Source organism: Oncorhynchus clarkii, chromosome 31 (assembly GCF_045791955.1).
Source record: "Oncorhynchus clarkii lewisi isolate Uvic-CL-2024 chromosome 31, UVic_Ocla_1.0, whole genome shotgun sequence".
Taxonomy (NCBI): domain Eukaryota; kingdom Metazoa; phylum Chordata; class Actinopteri; order Salmoniformes; family Salmonidae; genus Oncorhynchus; species Oncorhynchus clarkii.
The window spans coordinates 27,460,673-27,483,181 of record NC_092177.1 but is presented as its reverse complement, the minus strand read 5'-3'; the positions used below and the strand labels follow the sequence as shown (position 1 = coordinate 27,483,181).

At 43.3% G+C, this 22,509-nt stretch overlaps 1 protein-coding gene and 1 long non-coding RNA gene across 2 annotated transcripts in view; one reads left to right on the top strand and one right to left on the bottom strand.

Annotated features, from left to right (window-relative positions):
- Nucleotides 1-22,509, top strand: part of LOC139390884 (testican-1-like) — a 406,470-nt gene that overhangs the window by 40,870 nt on the left and 343,091 nt on the right. The window lies entirely within an intron of this gene.
- On the bottom strand, nt 3,351-5,820 carry LOC139390662 (uncharacterized). The gene is made up of 2 exons (XR_011629529.1): nt 5,662-5,820; nt 3,351-5,370 (listed from the first exon to the last, which is right to left on the bottom strand). It is a non-coding gene; the product is annotated as an uncharacterized lncRNA (long non-coding RNA).

The following is a 22,509-nucleotide window of genomic DNA, read 5'->3' as shown; positions in this document are numbered from 1 at the left end:
GCATTCTCCCTAAAAGCTTGTTTGCTTGATAAACTAAAAAAAAGGGGGAAAGCCGTTGTAACGGTTTTCTTCTGTTGAAGGAGAGGAGGACCAAAATGCAGCGTGGTTAGTGTTCAACATGTTTAATGAAGACGAGAAACACTACAAAATACAAACCAACAAATGTGAAATCCTATCTGGTGCTTAGACACAAAGACAGAAGACCCACAATATACCCAAAAGAACATGGCTGCCTAAATATGGTTCCCAATCAGAGACAACGATAAACACCTGCCTCTAATTGAGAACCAATCTAGGCAACCATAGACTTACATAAACACCTAGACTAGAAACACCCCATAAACATAAAAAAACCCTAGACCAGACAAAACACATAAATCCCCCATGTCACACACTGACCTAACTAAAATAATAAAGAAAACAAAGATAACTAAGGCCAGGGCGTGACAGCGGCAATATTATCCCGGGACAGTAGAAGGCGATAAGCTGGTAAAATGCCATCTACGGCCAAACAAGGACATGACAACACACAAAAACAAAGCAGACGCCTTGGAGAATAAAATAGTGTACACAGAGAGTCACTTGACTGGCGAGAAAATGTAATTTGTGCGAATTGCCCGGGATCTACTAGATTTGATTTGCCTAGCAACACATATTATAGGCGAGATACAGAGACCGACAAAATGCCCGCTTCAGGTTCACGATTGTGGATGAAGGGACATACGGCCGAGAGAGCTATGGTTGAGTGTTTCAAGAGTTTTTGCGTCGAAACTGCTGCAGAAGACCTTGGATTTACCACCACCAGCTGTACTGCCAGGTACCACAACGCCAAGTCCTCATGTTTTCCTAGGAGATGCAGCTTTGCCCCTACATGAGAACCTCATGCACCCTTATCCAGGTATGTTGATAATATAATTTAGGAATGAATCGAACATTTTCTAATTATGCACTCTATATGAGAATATGGTGTTTACCAAAAAAATGTGTTTACCAAAACAATCCATCGCAATTGGGTTGAGGTCATGTGATTATGGAGGCCAGGTCATCTGATGCAGCACTCCATCACTCTTCTTCTTGGTCAAATAGCCCTTACACAGTCTGGAGGTGTGTTGGGTCATTGTCCTGTTGAAAAACAAATGATAGTCCTCTAAGCGCAAACCAGATGGGATGGCATATCGCTGCATAATGCTGTGGTGTGCCTTGAATTCTAAATTAAAGCACCCCCACACCATCACACCTCCTCCTCCATGCTTCATGGTGGGAACCACACATGCAGAGATTATCCGTTCACCTACTCTGCATCCCACAAAGACACGGCGGTTGGAACCAAAAATCTAACATTTGGACTCATCATTTTGACCAAAAGACCGATTTCCACTGGTGTAATGTCCATTGTTCATGTTCCTTGGACCAAGCAAGTCTCTTCTTCTTATTGGTGTCCTTCAGTAGTGGTTTCTTTGTAGCAATTCGACCATGAAGGCCTGATTCACGTAGTCTCCTTTGAGCAGTTGATGTTGATATGTTTCTACTACTTGAACTCTGTGAAGCATTTATTTAGGCTGTAATTTCAGAGGCTGGTAACTCTAATGAACTTATCCTCTGCAGCAGAGGTAACTCTAGGTCTTCCTTTCCTGTGGCGGTCATCATGAGAGCCAATTTCACAATAGCTCTTGATGGTTTTTATCTTTATGTACAAATTCTTTATCCCTTTACACTTGTGTGTATAAGGTAGTAGTTTTGGAATTGTTAGTTTAGATTACTCGTTGGTTATTACTGCATTGTCAGAACTAGAAGCACAAGCATTTCGCTTCACTCGCATTAACATCTGCTAACCATGTGTATGTGACAAATAAATTTGATTTGATTATCCGGATTGACTGACCTTCTTGTCTTAAAGTAATGATGGACTGTCATTTCTCTTTGCTTATTTGAGCTGTTCTTGCCATAATATGGACTTGGTCTTTTACCAAATAGGTCTATCTTCTGTATACCACCCCTACCTTGTCACAACAAAACTGATTGGCTCAAACGCAAAAAGAAGGAAAGAAATTCCACAAATGAACTTTTAACAAGACACCCCTGTCAATTGAAATGCATTCCAGGTGTCTACCTCAGGAAGCTTGTTGGGAGAATGCCAAGAGTGTGCAAAGTAGTCATCAAGGTCAAAGGGTGGCTAATTTGAAGAATCTCAAATATAAAATATATTTTGACGTTTAGCACTTTTTTGGTTACTACATGATTCCATATGTGTTATTTCATAGTTTTTATGTCTTCACTATTATTCTACAATGAAAATAGTAAATATAAATCAACCCCTTGAATGAGTAGGTGTATCCAAAATGTTGACTGGTACTGTATGTGACATATTCTCTTGTTACCTCTCATTCACAGGTGTGCATCTCAATAAATCTGGGCGTACCTGGAACTACTACCACTCTCGTAGTTGGACAGTCAGAGAAGGCATTGGGCATAATGGTTGCAAGGATACAGATTCTTGATGGACTCACAGACTGTTCTTTGTGTGCACCGTGAACCAGTAGTTTTAATCTTGTTAATAAAATAAAATGTCAAATAAAATGAAACCTGATTCTAGGATGTCTCAGTGTGCAGTAATTTAGATTAGATGAAACTATACCACAAGTATACTGAACAAAAATATAAACACAACATGCAACATTTCATTGATTTTACTGAGTTACAGTTCAAATAAGGAAATCAGTCAATTGAAATACATTATTTTGGCCCTAATCTATGGATTTCACGTGACTGGGAATACAGATATGCATCTGTTGATCACAGGTGCCGTTAAAAAATGGGCTTCAGGATCTCGTCACGTTTTTTTTGTGCATTCAAATGTTTGTTGTCTGTTGCTTATGCCTGCCCATACCATAACCCCAACACCACCATGGGGCACTCATGTTCACTACGTTGACATCAGCAAACCACCTGCCCACACAATGCCATACACGTGGTCTGCGGTTGTGAGGCCGGTTGGACGTGCTATCTAAAATCTCTAAAATGACATTGGAGTCAGCTTATGGTGGATAAATGAACATTAATTTCTCTGGTAATAGCTCTTGTGGACATTCCTACAGTCACCATGCCAATTGCATGCTCCCTCAAATATTGAGACATCTGTGGCATTGGGTTGTGTGACAAAACTGCACATTTTAGAGTGGTCTTTTATTGTCCCCAGCACAAGGTGCACCTGTGTAATGATCATGCTGTTTAATCAGCTTCTTGATATGCTAGACCTGTCAGGTAGATGGATTATTTTGGCAAAGGAGAAATGCTCACTAACAAATGCATGCATAGAATTTGAGATAAATAAACTTTTTGTGCATATGGAACATTTCTGGGATCTTTTATTTCAGCTCATGAAACCTGGGACCAACAGTTTACATGTTGCGTTTATATTTTTGTTCAGAGTAGGACAAAGCCTATAATGTCTGCGGCACACAGCTCTTTGTCAGCACTTGATGTTCAAATAGAATGCATTGAACACCTTGTATTGAGATGCCAACAGGGATTTTTCAGCACACAAATAAGCCTTTATTCCTGCTTCTAAAAGTCAACCACAGTACAACAGTGTCTGGTGAGAACAGACATGTAAACAACAAAAGGGTCAAATATAAAGTGTCAAGAGTGTAGATACAAATATTTATGAGCAATATAATTATTTCGGAACAATATCAAATCAAATTTTATTGGTCACATACACATGAATAGCAGATGTTAATGCAAAATACTTGTGCTTCTAGTTCCAACAGTGCAGTAATATCTGACAAGTAATCTCACAATTTCAGGGGTACAGACGGATGTGATCATAATCGAAGAGAATTATCTTGGTAAATAATGCGGTTGGCATTTGATTGTAAGGAGTTCTAGGTCAGGTGAACAAAAGGACTTGTGTGCCTGTATGTTTTTATGATTACACCATGAGTCGTTAATCATAAGGCACTCACACCCGCCCTTCTTCTTGCCAGAGAGATGTTTGTTTCTGTCGGCGCGATGCGTGAAGATACCGGGTGACTGTACCAACGCTGATAACATATCCCGAGTGAGCCATGTTTCTGTGAAACAGAGAATGTTACAATCTCTGATGTCTCTCTGGAAGGCAACCTTTCCTCGAATTTTGTCTACCTTGTTGTCAAGAGACTGGACATTGGCGAGTAGTATACTCGGGAGCGGTGAGCGATGTGCCCGTCTACGGAACCTGACCTGAAGATTGCTCCGTCTGCCCCTTCTGTGGCGCCGTTGTTTTGGGTTGCCTACTGGGATCAGATCCATTGTCCTGAGTGGTGGTCCGAACAGAGGAGCCGCTTCGGGAAAGTCATATTCCTGGTCGTAATGTTGGGAAGTTGATGTTGCTCTTATATCCAATAGTTCTACCTGGCTGTATGTAATAATACTTAAGATTTCCTGTAGTAACAATGTATGAAATAAAATAGTAAAACAGTGTCTGTTATGAACAAAAGTGTCTGAAATCAAATGAAAGTGTCTAGTGTCTGACTCCTGAGTTGTCTGAACAAAAACAGAACAAGTCGTTCGAACCATGTCCTTTTCTTGAAGTCATGCACAAACAACTGCAGCTGGTGATAGAATTCCTCCCGGAGTTTTGGCAAGAGTTCATCCTTGAAATCAGCTATAGGTGCCAGGACTCGGTGGAGAGGATGAGAAGAGGGGAAATTATAGGTGTCTGGAGAGCAGGAAAAAGGACAACAGAAGAGAGGAAAGAGGATCAGAGTAAAGTCTGAAATTATTTGTATTTATTTACCTCCGGTGGCTCTGTGTATGACGTTCTCCAGATCTTGAGATACTGTATGTCTTCAATCATTTGCATTGGCTTTGCGAGTGATTTGTCAAGGGCTGTGTCTGCAGCTCTTTTCTCCATTCTTCTCACACCCCTGCTACTGCTCTGTGGCATCGGTGAGGAGCAAGGTGCTACTGCTCTGTGGCATCGGTGAGGAGCAAGGTGCTACTGCTCTGTGGCATCGGTGAGGAGCAAGGTGCTACTGCTCTGTGGCATCGGTAAGGAGCAACGTGCTACTGCTCTGTGGCATCGGTGAGGAGCAAGGTGCTACTGCTCTGTGGCATCGGTGAGGAGCAAGGTGCTACTGCTCTGTGGCATCGGTGAGGAGCAAGGTGCTACTGCTCTGTGGCATCGGTGAGGAGCAAGGTGCTACTGCTCTGTGGCATCGGTGAGGAGCAAGGTGCTTCTGCTCTGTGGCATCGGTGAGGAGCAAGCCAGTGGATTAGATATTGGAGGTGGGCCCAGGATAGAGCTTCCCAGGTCCTTCATGAAGAACAGGCAGTGCTGGGGCACAGAGAACAAAACCAGGTGCTGTCTCCATTCTCTGGTGTTTGTGCCTTGAAAATAAAGATGCAGGAGGCTATTTAGTACGCATCCAAAACATTAATGAACATAAAATATCATTAATCGAGACTACAACAGACTATACAATGTTGAAAACGTTTGAGCAGAGTTGAATAGGGCTGGCTTTCCCTACTCGTGCAGGGAAAGCAAGCCCACCAACTAAACTAAAGATCTTTGCAATTTTGTCAAGAAAGAAAATCATAAGCTTCCCACATTGGTAACACCAAAGTCAATGTTTGGTAGCAAGGTCCAAATAGTCAAAATGTTGCAAATGTTTGGCATACCTCTTTTCAAACATTTGGATCCCAGCGTCTCTGCAATCGTCCTCCAAGAACTGGCATTTACATGCTGGTCTTTATATAATGCATGGCTTGAATTGTAGTGGTGAAGGTACTTCTGTACCTCCTCGGTCAAGTTGTCATTCGCCATGTTAAATACACACTGAGTTTCAGGCTAAATCAACAAAAAGGAGAAACTCGGGTCACCCCTACAGCTGACCAATCACGGACAAAGGGGTGTAGACTGTGCCCGAACAGCAGGACAAAAACAAACTCCAAAATGAACAGAAACGTCACAAAACATTGTCATAATATATGCACAAACTCTTCCGGCTGGGAAGCATGCAGCCGCCTTAACGAAAACATCACACCTCCATGCCCGCAGCTTGTTGATAAAACTGGCTCCAGAAGTGAACTATGGGGATACTTTGCTTACATAGCAGATGATGAGGTCCAACCCACCACAACAACTAAGCAAAATGTGTTACAAATCTGTGCAGTGCAGAGGTGGTCTTGTTGACATGACATTTGCATTGTAACACTATTCTACTAGCAGCTAGATTTGAATGACTTTTTTTGAGTGACAATGACATGAACATATTCAACATGATATTTATGTGAGCATTATAATAACTTCCCTATGACAACAATATATTTTGACTACTTTGCTTTTGTCTGGGCTTGCCAGCAGGGTCCGTGATATCTCGGAGTTCCTATTACATTGAAGTTGAAAGGTAAAATGGTCAAGTTAAGGGTTATGGTTAAGGTTAGGGTAAGCGTAGGGGTTAGGGTTTAGGGTAGAGACGTACAAGGAACATGGATTGCACTGCCTTTGCTAGCAGTAGCATTGTACTCTGGGAGTTTAAATGCACTCTGGGAATGCTGTGTAAAATACATTGCAGAGACAAATGCAATATTGAAGCTTCAGAAATAAGATTCAAAGTTTTATGTTGTTTTGGAACTAAACTATTTATTTAATACAATACAATATTTAGCTGTAATGAATAATTAATCTTACGTCTAATAAATGTAATTTGACAAAATATTATGGCTAAAAATGAGCAAATTAACCCTCATATGTATCAAATGACATTTGAAAACAGTGTAGTTGTAATTGCAAAATAATTGTGTATGCTCTGAGTCTTAAATGGTTGGGCATAAGGAAAATGTAAGATATTTTTTTGTTATTTAGTAAGGTGTTTTATTTTTTTAAAGAAACTGAATATAGAATAGAAGATCTTCTATTTGTCACTTTAGTTGTTCTACCAGTTACCACCATATTAGTTATTATTCTGTGACTCGCTAATACTCCTCATTTTTTTGCTGTGGTATCGTTTTGGTATCGAGTTTGGTTTTGGCATTGAGAATTGGGATACTGATTTCGGTATTGAAGTAAAAATTCTGGTATCATGACATCGAAGCGAGCGTGCGTGTATTTTTGTGTGTGTGTGTGTTTCTGTGTGTGTGTGTGCATGCATGTGTGTATTTGTTTGTGTGTGTGTGTGTGTGTGTGTGTTGTGGTAGATCTATGTGTTATGAATGTGTATTAGCTGTAGCAATATTGTTTGCCTCGGTGTAAGAAGCATGGTATTATGATGTAATATGTCAATACAATTACCATTCACATGTGGACTGATGTGATTCCACACATAACACAGTTAGCCATAGAGAATTGGCTTCCACAACAATACACTGCAGACACCCAGACACCCAGAAACCCAGACACCCAGACACAATTGGTATAGTCATAAAGCAGGCTTCAGCCTCTCTCTCTCTGTCTCTGTCTCTCTCTCTCTCTCTCTCTCTCTCTCTCTCTCTCTCTCTCTCTCTCTCTCTCTCTGTCTCTCTATTCTCTTCTCTCTCTCTCCTCTCTCTCTCTCTGTCTCTCTCCTCTCTCTCTCCTCTCTCTCTCTGTCTCTCTCTCTCTCTCTCTGTCTCTCTCTCTGTCTCTCTCTCTGTCTCTCTCTCTGTCTCTCTCTCTGTCTCTCTCTCTCTCTCTCTCTCTGTCTCTCTCTCTGTCTCTCTCTCTGTCTCTCTCTCTCTCTCTCTCTCTGTCTCTGTCTCTCTCTCTCTCTCTCTCTCTCTCTCTCTCTCTCTCTCTGTCTCTATCTCTCTGTCTATATCTCTGTCTCTCTCTCTCTCTGTCTCTCTCTCTGTCTCTCTCTGTCTCTCTCTCTCTCTCTCTGTCTCTCTATTCTCTTCTCTCTCTCTCCTCTCTCTCTCTCTGTCTCTCTCCTCTCTCTCTCCTCTCTCTCTCTGTCTCCTCTCTCTCTCTCTGTCTCTCTCTCTCTCTCTCTCGCTCTCTCTCTCTCTCTGTCTCTCTCTCTCTCTCTCTCTCTCTCTCTCTCTCTGTCTCTCTCTCTCTCTCTGTCTCTGTCTCTGTCTCTCTCTCTCTGTCTCTCTCTCTGTCTCTCTCTCTCTCTCTGTCTCTGTCTCTCTCTCTCTCTCTCTCTCTGTCTCTGTCTCTCTCTCTCTCTCTCTCTCTCTCTCTCTCTCTGTCTCTATCTCTCTCTCTCTCTCTCTGTCTCTATCTCTCTGTCTCTATCTCTGTCTCTGTCTCTCTCTCTCTCTCTGTCTCTCTCTCTGTCTCTCTCTGTCTCTCTCTCTCTCTCTGTCTCTCTCTCTCTCTCTCTCTCTCTCTCTCTCTCTCTCTCTCTCTCTCTCTCTCTCTCTCTCTCTCTTGTTGTTGGTTCATTCTGTCTTTCAGCGTTTCCATCACATTTCTCAGTCTCTTAAGGGTGTGACTTGTGAATATTCAGCCACGATATTAAGAGGAATGAATGATGCATATCCACTCTTTCCTGCACCCTGTGATTGGCACACTTTCATCAGAGGAACTTTCTAATTCTTCTGTTATTTTGTTTCATCCATGATGCAAGGCCACCATTGTCCCTGGGATTGACACACAGGCAGGCATGCTCGCAGGCAATTAGGCATGCAGGCAGGGAGGCATGCACGCAGGCAATTAGGCATGCAGGCAGGCACGTAGGCAGGCACGCACGCAGGCACACGCAGGCAGGCAATTAGGCATGCAGGCAGGCAGGCACATAGGCAGGCACGCATGCAGCAAGGCAGGCACGCAGGCAGGCATGTAGTAGGCATGCACGTAGGCAGGCAGGCACGCACGCAGGCAATTAGGCATGCAGGCAGGCAGGCACATAGGCAGGCAGGAACGCAGGCAGGCAGGCAGGCATGTAGGCAGGCAAGCACGCAGGCAGGCACACACGCAGGCAGACACACGCAGGCAGGTACACGCACACCACAAGGACACATCCGTGTAAATGCCAAGGTGAGACAGACAGTGGTTCATACCTCATCCTTATTCTGTTTGTTTATCTACACACAACAGTTATTCCACTCTTCTCTTTCCACTATCTGTTACCACAGCACCCAAAGCCATGCTATTCAGCATCCCATAATGAGATCCGGAGGCCCTGTCAGTCATTCTGCTCTCACTAAGCAGAGCCAATCCCACTGAGAGACAGCTAGCATCGCTGCACGCTGCGTGTGTGTGTGTGTTGGTGTACTGTGGATGGATGAGTTCTCTTTCTGAGACACCCATTGTTGTGTTCTCTCTGGTTAGTTTGCCTATTTGAATTTGAACGAGAAATCCTACATATCAGTACTGTTTTTCACTCCACTTGAACCTGTCTGTACTACTTCACATCCCACGCTCCCTCCACACGTTCTCTCTCTCTCTCTCTCTCTCTCTCTCTCTCTCTCTCTCTCTCTCTCTCTCTCTCTCTCTCTCTCACTGGGGAAGCAACTCTCCTACTCTATATTACTTTTGCTCAGCGGCAAATACAGTATATCACAGCTACCCTCAGAAGAGTGTATCACTGTAAATATAAACCACTGCCTGCCTCTGTTTCTCTCTTTCACACTCCCGTGGAGTCCCAGCCCTCTCTATCACTGTCAGCGTCTGCCCTTCCCTCTCTCCTCTCTTCCCTCTCTCCTCCCTTCCCTTTCTCCTCCCTTCCCTCTCTCCTTCCTCCTTCCCTCTCTCCTCCCTTCCCTCTCTCCTTCCTCCTTCCCTCTCTCCTCCCTCCCTCTCTCCTCCCTTCCCTCTCTCATTCCTTCCCTCTCTACTCCCTTCCCTCTCTTCTGCCTTCCCTCTCTCCTCCCGTCCCTCTCTCCTTCCTTCCCTCTCTCCACCCTTCCCTCTCTCCTCCCTTCCTTCTCTCCTCCCTTCCCTCTCTCCTCCCTTCCCTCTCTCCTTCCTTCCCTATCTCCTCCCTTCCCTCTCTCCACCCTTCCCTCTCTCCTCCCTTCCCTATCTCCTTCCTTCCCTATCTCATCCCTTCCCTCTCTCCTCCCTTCCCTCTCTCCTCCCTTCCCTCTCTCCTCCCTTCCCTCTCTCCACCCTTCCCGCTCTCCTCCCTTCCCTATCTCCTTCCTTCCCTCTCTCCACCCTTCCCTCTCTCCTCCCTTCCCTCTCTCCTCCCTTCCCTATCTCCTTCCTTCCCTCTCTCCACCCTTCCCTCTCTCCTCCCTTCCCTCTCTACTCCCTTCCCTCTCTCCACCCTTCCCGCTCAGCCTCCACTCTTCTGGGAAAGCTTTGCACTAGATGTTGGAACATTGCTGCAGGGACTTGCTTCCATTCAGCCACAAGAGCATTAGTGAGATCGTGCACTGATGTTGGAGCGATTAGGCCTGGCTTGCAGTCGGCATTCCAATTCATTCCAAAATTGTTTAATGGGTTTGAGGTCAGGGTTCTGTGCAGGCCAGTCAAGTTCTTCCACACCGTTCTCGACAAACCATTTCTGTATGGACCTCGCTTTGTGCATGTGGGCATTTGTCATACTGAAACTGTTGCCATAAAGTTGGAAGCACAGAATTATCTAGAATGTCATTGTATTCTGTAGCATTAAGATTTCCCTTCCCTGGAACTAAGGGTTCTAGCCAGAACCATGAAAATTAACCTCAGACCATTATTCCTCCTCCACCAATCTTGACAGTTGGCACTATGCATTCGGGCAGATAGCGTTCTCCTGGCATCCACCATACTCAGATTCATCCGTTGGACTGCCGGATGGTGAAGCGTGTTTCATCACTCCAGGGAACGCCCTTCCACTGCTCCAGAGTCCATTGGCGGCGAGCTTCACACCACTCCAGCCGATGCTTTGAATTAGGCATGCTGATCTTAGGCTTGTGTGTGGCTGCTCAGCCATGGGAACCCATTTCATGAAGCTTCCGACGAACAGTTCTTGTGCTGACGTTGCCTCCAGAATCTGTTTTGAACTCAGTAGTGAGTGTTGCAAATTTTTAGGTGCTACGTGCTTCAGTACTCGGCGATCCTGTTTTGTTTCTGTAGACAGTTCCAGTTCACAATAACAGCAGTTACAGTTGACTGGAGCAGCTCAAGCAGGGCAGAAATTTGAAGAACTGACTTGGTAGAAAGGAGGTATCCTATGACGGTGCCACGTTGAAAGTCACTGAGCTCTTCAGTATGGCCACACAGGTGTGGCTGAAGTAGCCGAATCCAGTCATTTAAAGGGGTATCAACATACTTTTGTATACAGTGCCTTCTGAAAGTATTCAGACCCCTTCACATTTGTTACGTTACAGGCTTATTCTAAAATGGATTAAATAAAATACTAAAATCCTCAGCAATCTACGCATGATACCCCATAATAACAATGCAAAAACAGGTTTTTAGAAATTTGGCAAATGTATTCAAAATAAAAACAGAAATACCTTATTTCCGTATGTATTCAGACCCTTTGTTATAAGACTCTAAATGGAGCTCAGGTGCATTCTGTTTTCATTGATCATCCTTGAGATGTTTCTACAACTTGATGGAGTCTTCATGTGGGAAATTAAATTGATTAGACATGATTTGGAAAGGCACACACCTGTTTATATCAGGTCCAACAGTTGACAGTGCATGTCAGAGCAAAAACCAAGCCGTGAGGTCGAAGGAATTGTCTGTAGAGGTCCGAGACAGGATTGGGTTGAGGCACAGATCTGGGGAAGAGTACCAAAAAATGTCTGCAGCATTGAAGGTTGAACTCTTTGGCGTGAATGCCAAGTGTCACATCTGGAGGAAACCTGGCACCATACCTACAGTGAAGCATGGTGGTGGCAGCATGATGCTGTGGGGACATTATTCAGCGGCAGGGAGACTAGTCAGGATCGAGGCGAAGATGAACGGAGCAAAGTACAGTGAGATCCTTAATGAAAACCTGCTCCAGAGGGCTCAGGACCTCAGACTGGGGCAAAGGTTCACCTTCCAACAGGACAATGACCCTAAGCACACAGCCAAGACAACACAGGAGTGGCTTCGGGACAAATCTCTGAATGTCATTGAGTGGGTCAGCCATCCCGGACTTATACCTGATCAAACATCTCTGGAGAGACCTGAAAATAGCTGTGCATCAACGCTCTCCATCCAACCTGACAGAGCTTGAGAGTATCTGCAGAGAAGAATAGGAGAAACTCCCCAAGTAATTGCTGCCAAAGGTGCATCAACAAAGTACTGAGTGAAGCGTCTGAATACTAATGTATATGTAATATTTTTGTATATATTTTTAATTACATACATTTCTAAAAAACTGTTTTCTTTTGTAATTCTGGGGTATTGTGTGTAGATTGATGAGGAGTAACAAACTATTTAATCAATTTTAGAATATGGCTGTAAAGTAAAAAAAATAATTTAAAAGTCAAGGGGTCTGAATACTTTTCCCAAGGCACTGTACATAATGTATCTTACTCTCTCTCTCTCTGTCTCTCCCCTCTCTCAATTCAATTCAATTAAACATATGTCGACATTACCATAGCAAATGGACATCAACAAAAGGGAAATAAACAATCAGTAAATATTACACTCACAAAGGTTTTAAGAGTATAACATTTCAAATGTTATATTATTGGCAATAGTGTGCAAATAGTTGAAGTATGAAAGGGAAAATAAATAAACAGATAAATGTAGGGTGTATTTACACTGGTTGCCCTTTTCTCATGGCAACGGGCCACACATCTTGCTGCTGTGACTGCACACAGATATGGGAATATATCAATGCTTGAGTTGTTTTCAAATTCTTTCTGGGTATGTGTGTGATCTGTGGGAAATATGTGTCTTCAATGTGGTCATACATTTGGCAGGTTAGGAAGTGCAGATCAGTTACCACCTCATTTTGTGGGTAGTGGGCACATAGCCTGTCTTCCCTCAAGAGCCAGGGCTCCCTATAGCGGCCTCTCTCAATAGCAAGGCTATGCTCACTGAGTATGTACATAGTCAAGGATTTTCTATATTTGGGGTCAGTCACAGTGGTCAGGTATTCTGCCATTGTGTACTCTCTGTTTAGGGCAAGATAGCATTCTAATTTACTCAATTTTTTGGCTAATGATTTTCAGTGTTTCAAATAATAATCTTTTTGCTTTCCCATAATTTGGTTGGGTCTAAATGTGTTTCTGTGGGGTCTGTTTGTGTTTGTGAACAGAGCCCCAGAACCAGCTGGCATTAATCTTCACTAGATTAGTCTCGCTGTATGTGAGGGCTTTGTGGTGGAATTTGGGCATGGCTTCCTTTTAGGTGTTTGTAGAATTTAACAGGTCTTTTCTGGATTGTGATACTAGCGGGTATCGTTCTAATTCTGCTCTGCTCTTGGGGTTTTGCGTTGTACACAAAGTCGATTATTTTCTGAATTCTGTATGCAGAGTCTCAATTGAGTGTTTGTGAATTCTGGGTTGGTGAGTGGACCCCAGACCTCACAACCATAGAGGGCAATAGGTTCTACAACTGATTGAAGTATTTTTTAGCCAGATACTAATTGGGATGTTGAGTTTTATGTTCCTTTTTGTTGCATAGAAGGCTCTTCTAGCCTTGTCTCTTAGATCGTTCACAGCCTTGTGAAAGTTACCTGTGGTGTTGATGTTTAGGCCGAGATAGGTATAATTCACTGTGTGCTCTAGAGCAACAGTTTGTTGATAGAATTTGTATTTGTTGTCTTGGCTACCTTTTTTGGAACACCATTATTTTGTCTTACTGAGATTCACTGTCAGAGCCTAAAGAAGATCTAAGTGCTGCTGTAGGCCCTCCTTGGTTGGGGACAAGAAGACCAGATCATCTAGAAATCAGACATTTGATTTCTGAGTCCAGTAGGGTGAGGCCAGGTTCTCCAGTCTGTTCTAGTGCCTTCGCCAATTCATTGACATACATGTTGAAGAGGGTGGGGCTCAAGCTGCATCCCTGTCTTTCCCCACAGCCCCGTGGAAAGAAATGTGTGTGTTTATTGCCAATTTTAACTGCACACCTGTTGATTGTGTTCATAGATTTTATAATGTTGTTTGTTTTTCCCCCAACACCACTTTGCAACCAAATGAAATCAACAAACATGAGAAGACTTTGCTTTTGTTTTGTTTTGTTTGTCAAAAAGGGTTTGCAGGGTCTATATATGGTCTGTCTTACGGTATAATACATTTTTTAAAAAGAAGACAATTTGACATTTGCCCAGTACATTGTTTTCACTGACCAAATGTTGAAGTCAGCTGTTAATGATACTGCAAAGGATTTTTCAGAGATTGCAGCTGACGCATATTCCACGGTAATTATTGGGGTCAAATTTGTCTCCACTTTTGTGGATTGGGGTGATCAGACCTTGGTTCCACATTTGAGGGAAGATGCCAGAGCTGAGGATAAGGTTGAAGAGTTTAGCATAGCCTATTTGAATTTGTGGTCTGTATATTTTATCATTTAATTTAAGATACCATCAACACCACAGTCTCTCTCGCTTTCTCGCGCTGTCTCTCCGTCTCTCCATTCTCTCTCTGTATCTCTCTCTCCCTCTGTATCTCTCTATACTTCTCTCTCTCTCTGATGGTGATAGGCTCTATAACAATGTCAGATTGAATCGGTTATTATCTCCTTCTCCCTGAGGTCTGGATACAGTTACGGTGGTGTGTGCGTTGTCTTGTCTCTTCTTTAATAATTCAGAAGGTTTCTGCTACTGCGGCTGTTGGTGCTTGTCTGTGGTGAACGAAGAGACATGGGGGAGAGAATCAGACAGACAGAGACAGACTGAGGGAAGCAACTATTCTATATATTCCTACAGTTTCTCATGAAAGATAAGAGCTAGGACATTTACAGGCGCTTGTTTTTTTCCATTCATAAATAAATGTATTCCATGTAACGCCATTGACTCTATGTGCGTCAGTATGGTAGACGCCAATAGCCCCCTGGGTAACATAGGCAGCCTTAGTTACGTGTGTGAACCACTGGAAGGTAAAGGAGAACACCCTCATGGGTATTGGAGTTGTTTGTGATATCACATTCCCATGGGAGTAGTGTAGATTTGTAATAAATGTACATTTGCATGGTAATCCACTCAACTGTACTGTATTTTCTGGTACTCTGCACTCCTTTATCTTGTATTACACATGGTTTCAGCACCATGCTCTCAGCATGTCATTGTGTTTTCTCTGCCTAGTGCTACGTTTCTGTAAGTTCGCTATGTTTTCGTACGTTCGCCTGTCTTAGTAGACACAAAAACCTAACACGTGTTCAGGCTATCCTAATTTCAAATTCTTTAAAACGTGTATCAACTAGAACTAAATAAAGTTGCAGACATTTGCATAAAATAACCCACCAGCTAGAGACACCAAACCAGCTTTCACATGTTACGGCTATCCTATCCGCTGCCACTATGGCAGTGGTGGAAAAGGTACTCAATTGTCATACTTGAGTAAAAGTAAAATACTACTTGAGTAAAAGTCTAAAGTAAATGGTTTTAAATATACTTAAGTATCAAAGTAAATGGAATTGCTAAAATATACTAAAAACGTCTTAAGGCTAGCGGAACCCCTCTTCAACATCCGCTGAAATGGCAGAGCGCGAAATGAAAAAATATTTTTTAGAAATATTTAACTTTCATACATTCACAAGTAGAATACCCCAAATTAAAGCTTAACTTCTTGTTAATCTAGCCATCGTGTCCGATTTCAAAAAGGCTTTACAGCGAAAGCACACCATTCGATTATGTTAGGTCAGCGCTTAGTCACAGAAAAACATACAGCCATTTTCCAGCCAAAGAGAGCAGTCACAAAAAGCAGAAATTGAGATAAAATGAATCACTAACCTTTACAGAAATACTCATCATAATCTTTGATAAAAGATACAAGTGTTATGCATAGAATTAACAATATACTTCTCCTTAATGCAACCGCTGTGTCAGATTTCAAAAAAGCTTTACGGAAAAAGCACACCATGCAATAATCTGAGTACAGCGCTAAGCCACAAAAACAAGCCATACAGATATAGCATAGCATTATAAATATTCACTTACCTTTAATGATCTTCATCAGAATGCACTCCCAAGAATCCCAGTTCCACAATAAATGTTTATTTTGTTCGATAAAGTTAATCTTTATTTCCAAATACCATCTTTTTGTTAGTGCATTTAGTTCACCAATAGAAATTCACACGGCTCGGGCAAGTCCAGACGAAAGTCCAGATGAAAAGTCAAAAAAGTTCTATTACAGTTTGTAAAAACATGTCAACGATGTATAGAATCAATCTTCAGGATGTTTTTATCATAAATCTTCAATAATGTTTTAATCGGACAATTCCTTTGTCTTTAGAAATGAAAAGGAACGCAGCTCGTGCTCACGGCCTCTGGCGAGATTTAGCTCATGGCATTCTGCCAGACCCCTGGTTCAAACAGGTCTTATTCGCTCCCCCTTCACAGTAGAAGCCTGAAACAAGGTTCTAAAGACTGTTGACATCTAGTGGAAGCCTTAGCATGTGCAATATGACCCCATAGACACTGTATATTCGAAAGGCAATGACTTGAAAAACTACAAACCTCAGATTTCCCACATCCTGGTTGGATTTTTCTCAGGTTTTCGTCTGCCATATGAGTTCTGTTATACTCACAGACATCGTTCAAACAGTTTTAGAAACTTCAGAGTGTTTCCTATCCAAATCTACTAATACTATTCATATCTTAGTTTCTGGGCCTGAGTAGCAGGCAGTTTACTCTGGGCATGCGTTTCATCCGAACGTGAAAATGCTGCCCCTTATCCCAAACAGGTTAAGTATCAAAAGTAAAAGTGCCAGAGGCATGCTCAAACACTCAGACATAATTTACACAAACAAAGCATTTGTGTTTAGTGAGTCTGCCAGATCAGAGGCAGTAGGGATGACCAGGGATGTTCTCTTGGTAAGTGTGTGAATTGGACCATTTTCCTGTCAAAATATAATGAGTAATTTTGGGTGTCAGGGAAAATGTATGGAGTAAAAAGTACATTCTTTTCTTTAGGAATGTAGTGAAGTAAAAGTTGCCGAAAATATAATAGTAAAGTACATATAAACTAAAAAACGACTTAAGTAGTACTTTAAGTATTTTTGACTTAAGTACTTTACACCACTGCACCACGGTCCGGTCTGGTTTGGTGCCCTGCCCCCACTGAGCTGTCATGGTCATCACAGAAACAGCTGGCTTGACGTCCCCTTGCCGGCCGACCTTCAAACCCTCTGCTTAATGGACAGATCGCAGAAAGAGAGTGTGGGGGACACAGACAGATAATGAGGGAGGCAGGGAGGGAGGAGGGAGCGAGAGAGGGGGGAGAGAGAGAATTAAGGGTAATCTCAACTTCAAACAGATGGACTGAGCTCCAGTTTGTCCTTCTAAAACTCTTTAATGTCTAACACACATATAGGAGGTGTCAAGAAGAAGCACAGCTTTAAAGGTTAGCCACTGTCCACTGTGCAGTCATTAACTCTAAAAATATTCTAATATACTGTACTGTATTGCATCAACTCTCCACCCTTCAGACATCAACCATACTGTAAGAACTCTATAGGACATCCTCTGGTATGCCTGACACTCATCAAGGTGTACTTGTTCATTCATTTATTGAACTTGTTTTAATTTGTATTGAGGTACAATACCATGCCACACCCAGTGAAGCTTGTCAGATGGTGAGTTGAGCCAAATTCATCTGCACATTGCTTCCAGCTGCCATTCATTCATTTTCCACATTAGACAAACAAATTCAATTAAGACTAATAAAGGAAGACATGGACGCTAATTGCATTGTGCATAATTTTTTTCTTCTTTAATTAACTCCTTTCATTTATTTTCAGAGAAAATAGACGTCTGGTACGCTAATGTGTTCTAAATAGGGCCGGGGGTTTTTCCTGGCCAGGTGACTTGGTGAGGAAATTCTCCTGTCCGTAGTCATTATTGGTGATCAGTGAGTGAGGCCCATGCAGGCAGGCAGTGTACCCTGGTGTTTATAATGCTGGTGCTGGGCCTGGCGCAGCAGGGCGGGGAGCAGTGGGGAGCTCTGACTGTGATTACTACCAAAAGGACATGCAACTTTCGCACATAATAATTACTGGACTGATATATTCACAGCAGCACTTCTCCTTTATCACTCTCTCTCTTTCTCCCTCTCTCTCCGGTCTCTTTCTGACTGTTTCTATCTCTGCCATTCTGTGTTCTGTCTCTCTCCCTCTCCTCCCTTTCTCTCCCCTCCCTCCGCGGTGCCGTTGTGTTGGCATAGACCGGCCCAGAGAGTGAGTGAGGGGCAGGCAGACAGACAGACAGACAGGCAGACAGACAGACAGGCAGGCAGGCAGGCAGGCAGGCAGGCAGGCAGGCAGAGGCAGGCAGGCAGGCAGGCAGGCAGGCAGGCAGGCAGGCAGGCAGGCAGGCAGGCAGGCAGGCAGGCAGGCAGGCAGAATAAAAGGGATTGATTATCTGTGCATCAATCAACCCCTTTCATACTGGCTGCAGCATCCTGATTACTCACCATAAATGCAGGCCTCAAATAACATGTCAGGGATATTCAAATCTTACCCTACGAGGTCCTGAGTACTGCTGGTTTTCTGTTTTACCTGGTAATGAATTTAATTACACCCACCTGAAGGCCAGGTCTTAATCATTCCCTGATTAGAGGGGAGGAATGATAAAAAGCAGTGGAAATGGCTTCCAGGTCCAGATTAGAATTTAAGGGCCGTATGTACTAACCATACTACTTTTGATTAGCGCATACCACTCTTTCCCCTCAAATGGAACCCTATTCCCCATATAGTCACTGCTTTTGACCAGAGCAGTCTCAAATGGCACCCTATTCCCTATGTAGTGCACTACTTTTGACCAGAGTAGTCTCAAATGGCACCCTATTCCCTATGTAGTGCACTACTTTTGACCAGAGCAGTCTCAAATGGCACCCTATTCCCTATGTAGTGCACTACTTTTGACCAGAGTAGTCTCAAATGACACTCTATTCCTCATGTAGTGCACTACATTTAACCAGAGCTCTGATATAATAACATATATCCTATATACTCCTTATATAGTGCACTTTTTTCTGACCAGAAGAGCTTTCAAATACCACCCTATCCGTGATATAGTGGAGTTCTTTTGACCAGCAGTACACATGTGCCCTAGTGCAGTACTAGTATATGAGACAGCTATTTAAAGAGGAGAGCACTAGAGCAGGAGAAGCTATCAGCGAGCCAGGCCAGAGCTCTTTTATTCACTATTGATTAGTGGTCTCTCTGATAGAGCAGGCTTTTAAATCACATCCACTGCCATTTTTAATAGCTATTAACCTACAGTATTAGGGTCACCTCTCTCTATCTCCCTCCCTCCCTCCCTCCCTCCCCCTCCCTCCCTCCCTCCCTCCCTCCCTCCCTCCCTCCCTCCCTCCCTCCCTCCCTCCCTCCCTCCTTCTGTCTCTCTCTCTCTCTGTCTCTCTCTCTCTCTTTCAATTACATTTCAATTTAAGGGCTTTATTGACATGGGAAACATATGTTTACATTGCCAAAGCAAGTGAAATAGATAATAAACAAAAGTTTACAAAGCAATAAATAAACAATACAATTTTTACAGTAAACATCTCTCTCTCTTTCTTTCCCTCTACCTACGCCCTCCTCTCTCTCTCGCTCGCTCTCTCTATGTCCCTCTCTCTCTCTCTCTCTCTCTCTCTCTCTCTCTCTGTCTCTCTCTCTCTCTCTATGTCCCTCTCTCTCTTCCTGGAAAATAGCTTTTACAGTAAAAGGCCTCCATGCACTTCTCTGCCTCCAGGTTCAGAATTGATGGTGCTGAGTGTGAGACTAATCAAAATGGTTGCTCTTGCCTCCAGACATCATTATTTTAGTGGTTGGATTGTTTCAGTTTTTCCCAGCTGTTACACTCTGATTCTGCATGTGGGGGAGATGTAAAACAGTCTGCTAGTTGAGAGAGAGAGAGAGAGAGAGAGAGAGAGAGAGAGAGAGCGAGAGAGAGAGATGCGCCGAATAAGAAATAAAGTTACAAGTAATTAAAGAGCAGCAGTAAAATAACAGTAGCGAGACTATATATAGGGGGGTACCGGTTAGTTTAGGTAATTGAGGTGATATGTACATGTAGGTAGAGTTATTAAAGTGACTATGCTTAGATGATAGTTAAAGGGGGGACAATGCAAATAGTCTGGGTAGCTATTTGATTAACTGTTCAAGAGTCTTATGGTTTGGGGGTAGATGCTGTTTAGAAGCCTCTTGGACCTAGACTTGGTAGCAGACTAGGGTGGCACTTTTTAGGGCCTTCCTTTCTCAGACGCCGCCTGGTATAGAGGTCCTGGTTGGCAGGAAGCTTGGCCCCAGTGATGTACTGGGACGTTCACAATACCCTTTGTAGTGCTTTGCGGTCAGAGGCTGAGCAGTTGCCATACCAGGCAGTGATGCAACCAGTTAGGATGCTCTCGATGGTGCAGCTGTAGAACCTATTGAGAATATGAGGACCCAGGCCAAATCTTTTCAGTCTCCTGAGAGGGAATAGGTTTTGTCGTGCCCCCTGCACGACTGCCTTGGTGTGCTTGGACCATGGTAGTTTTTTGGTGATGTGGACACCAAGGAACTTGAAGATGTGTTGGTGTGTAAAGTGTGCGTATCTGGTGTGTGGGTGTGGTGTGTAAAGTGTGTATATCTGGTGGGTGTGGTGGTGTGTAAAGTGTGTGTATGTGGTGGTGTGTAAAGTGTGTGTCTATGGTGTGTGTGGAGTTATAGTGCTGTGAAAATCAAACCCTGGCTTCTTCCTCTCTTTGTCTGTGTGTGTGTGTTTTGGTGTGTGTGTGTGTTGGTGTATGTGTGTGTCTTTGTGTGTGAGTGTGTTGGTGTGTGTGCGTGTAAGTGTGTGAGTGAGTGTAATGAGTCTCACAGAGAACAGGAAATAGAGAGAAATACTGTAACCCATGTATAATGCCACAGAAAGATTGATTGTGTGTATATGTGAATGATGAGAATGGTGTGTGTGGGGGGTGGAGAGCAGTACTTTTACTGCGTTTTACTCTGTCAGTTTATTAGAGGAGAACTCTGTGACTGAATAACTTATTCTCACTTTTTCAATGTCACTTTCTACTTTTATTCCCCTCCCTTTCCCTCTCTCTCTGGGCAGGTAGGCCAGTGCAGTCTCTGTAAACACATTTAGTGTGTGTGTGTGTGTGTGTGTGTGTGTGTGTGTGTGTGTGTGTGTGTGTGTGTGTGTGTGTGTGTGTGTGTGTGTGTGTGTGTGTGTGTGTGTGTGTGTGTATGTGTGACTCAGAGAGGTGGCAGAGCAGAGCGAGATGGACTGTGGTGTGAGCAGAGCGAGATGGTTGTGGACTGTGGTGTGAGCAGAGCAGAGCGAGATGGACTGTGGTGTGAGCAGAGCGAGATGGTTGTGGCCTGTGGTGTGAGTGCTCTCATTGGTGATGAAATATTTAAAGGGACGGTAACGTTCCATGCACTGCCTGCTCTGGGGCAGGACTCACACACACACAGAGAGAAGACTAGGATATGCTGCAGCTGCAGTCTCTTATCTTTTCTGTGAGTTCTGCTCAACTCTGAGTCTCTATGGTGATTCAATTAGAGAGACGAACAGAGAGACACACACACAAACACAAGCACACAGACACACACATGCACACACACACATGTGCACACACACGCCCCTGCACATTGACTCTGTACCAGTACCCCCTGTATATAGCCTTGCTATTGTTATTTTACTGCTGCTCTTTAATTATTTCTTATTTTTATTTCTTATTTTTAAGGTATTTTTCTTAAAATTGCATTGTTGGTTAAGGATTGTAAGTCAGAATTTCACTGTAAGGTCTACCTACACCTGTTGTATTCTGCGCATGTGACAAATGAAATGTGATTAGATTTGACACACACATGTCCGTCACTACTGTCTTTGCCCCCAGGTGGGGATCAGTGTTGAGGGTTATAGACGATCAGATTGCTCTGCAGCACTACTGTATTCCCCCAGTCATTAGTCAATAACACACTGATTTACACAGACACACGCTATAGTACACACTCTACTGTGGGTGGGTGCGTGCATGCAAGTGTTTGAGATTTTCCCCAGATGCCTCTGTGACCTCGTGTTGCCAAGCACAACCATTCTTAGCGTAGGTCAGTGATTCAGTATGCTGTATCTCATCTTCATACAGATGTATTTGACCTCAGACGAAACAGAGAAAATAGCTCATATCCGCTCTGCGTTCATCTCTCAATCATGTTGTAACGCTCGTCCTCTTCTTCTGACGAGGGGTAAGAGAGGTCGGACCAATGTGCAGCGTGGTAAGTGTCCATAACGATACTTTATTTACATGAACACTAAACTACAAAATAACATAGTGAAATACCGAAACAAACGAAACACTGACACGGAAAATAATCACCCACAACTCAAAAGTGAAACCAGGCTACCTAAGTATGGTTCTCAATCAGGGACAACGATTGACAGCTACCTCTAATTGAGAACCATACCAGGCCAAACACAGAAATCCCAAATCATAGAAAAAAGAACATAGACAACCCACCCAACTCACGCCCTGACCATACTAAACAAAGACATAACAAAAGAACTAAGGTCAGAACGT